Genomic DNA, 2,116 nt, shown 5'->3' with positions numbered 1-2,116 from the left:
TTTTTTTTTTTTTTTTTTTTTTTTTTTTTTTTAATTCCCTCTATCACCTAACGAGTATCCTTTTATACACGTATTATACCAACGAGACGAAGCGAATTCCGCGAATGGACTCGAAATTATTCAAATTGTAGTTTACGAAATGAATTATTCAATTATTTCCCGAAGAAGCGGCGGTCGCCATGCTCCACGGCATACCGAACGAGAACCGACGGCTCGTCCGTGTCTTTACAAAATTTACGCTCTCGCTGAATTTTGATCGCGCTCGAATTTCCCCTTCCTCTCCCAACCCTTCCCCACCTCCCCTCCCCCGAAAACTCTTTTTCTTGTTCATTTTTACGGGAAAGTTTCCCTGCTCTGTTCACCGAAACCGTATTCCAAATCAGATGGTGTTCAATTACGGAACGATTCTTTCTTTCCGGCGGTCCCCGGGTATTTTGTATCATTGATATTCACTTAGCGGTAGCCCGTTTTATTATTCATTTCATTACCAGACCTATCCTCTTAATCAACTTCCACACCCCTATCTCTAACAACTCCGGTATACTCGCAGAGTAGAATTCTTCGCCTCGAGGCAATGAATAACTCTACCTTACCTATTCGTCTATCTAATTCTTTCATCCTCCGCCTCGATACTTCTCCCTTTCTCTATCTCTATCTCTATCTATCTTATCTATCTATCTATCCATCCATCTATCTATCTATCTCTGTCGCTTTTCCCTTTTTTTCTGAAATCCCTTGCACATATTCCCTTCTTTGTTTCCAACCCTTTCCTACATCCTTTTCCCTACAATTTCACCTGACTCTTTTCTCTCTTTCCTTCCATCCCTTTCGTCCACCTCTTCCTCTATCTCTTCAACTTCCTCCCCCGTCATATATGTACATTCTGCCTCGTTCATCCCTCTCCCACCAACGGAGCATTGTCTTTCCCGTCCATCCTTCTTAAAGAGTGTCAGTTCTCTCTGGCAGCTGACTCTTTGTGTACCACCGCGTCTGTCTTTACAATTTCGCAGGCTTTTCCACTGTCTTTCACTCATTTCTACTCTCTCTCTCTCTTTCTTTCATGCCTGTTATATCTGTCACCTTCCATACAACAGAGCACACCCATTCTCGCACTCTATCCCACGCAATTTTCCATCGTCCCTCCAACACTGGTGTTCCTTTCCCTCCCACCATTCTCCTCCTGTCCTCTCATTTTCATCTTTTCTACTCCATCGTCAGCCCCACACCCTTTCGCGTCCGCGACGTCTTCACTCTTTCCCCTGCTGCTACTACTCTAGCATTCTCCACCCTATCGACTTCACGGTACTCTCTCTCTCTCTCTCTCTCTTTCTCTTATACACTGTCCGTTCTTTGTCGTTCTATCAGCTCTTGCACACGTTACCGTTCCTCTTCACCGTTATTTATCTCGCCTATTCCCCCTTTAAACAGGTTGCTTCTGGTGGATCAGCTCTCGTCCCTCTTCCACGCATATCCCTCTCGTTCAACGGCAGACAGTGTGTCAACATCTCTACACTACACACCCCCTATGGCTGTTGCCTTTCTTCTTGTTCTTCCTTTTCTTCTTCCTCTTTGTTTTTTTTTCTAGTTTCCTATTTCTTCTCTCTCCTTCTTTGAACTATTTCGATGCTTTCTACTACTTCCGTCGCACCACTCCCGTAATTTTCTGTTTCATTTGGGTATCGTGCTTAGCATAAAATTGTGTTTATACGAATGTCTGTTGAAAAAGAGAGGACAATCAATTTGCACATGTATTTGTATTTTATACGTGTAGATTATACGTATTAAATATAAAAGAATTGGTACACTATACAATTCCTACACAATACTTGTGATTCTTCGTTCGTAGTTAATTTCTTAATCAAGTTGACCTTCATTTAGAGATGTGTCTGTAATCATTTGAACTACTCCCGTGATTTTCTGTTTCATTTGTATCGTGCTTAGCATAAAATTGTGTTTATACGAATGTCTGTTGAGAAAGAGAGGACAACCAATTTGCACATGTATTTATATTTTATACGTATTAGATATAAAAGAATTGGTACACTATACAATTCCTACACTATACTTGTGATTCTTCGTTCGTAGTTAATTTCTTAATCAAGTAGACCTTCATTTA

At 41.2% G+C, this 2,116-nt stretch overlaps 1 protein-coding gene across 3 annotated transcripts in view; it reads left to right on the top strand.

Moving 5' to 3' along the window:
- LOC122538346 (SPEG neighbor protein-like) overlaps positions 1-2,116 on the top strand; it is a 68,011-nt gene that overhangs the window by 11,867 nt on the left and 54,028 nt on the right. The gene's annotated exons all lie outside the window — the stretch shown is intronic.

Source organism: Frieseomelitta varia, unplaced genomic scaffold, assembly GCF_011392965.1.
Source record: "Frieseomelitta varia isolate USP_RPSP 00005682 unplaced genomic scaffold, Fvar_1.2 scaffold_163, whole genome shotgun sequence".
In the NCBI taxonomy this organism is placed as follows: Eukaryota; Metazoa; Arthropoda; class Insecta; order Hymenoptera; family Apidae; genus Frieseomelitta; species Frieseomelitta varia.
The sequence above is the reverse complement of the archived record's forward strand: the minus strand, read 5'-3'. Positions and strand labels throughout refer to the sequence as shown.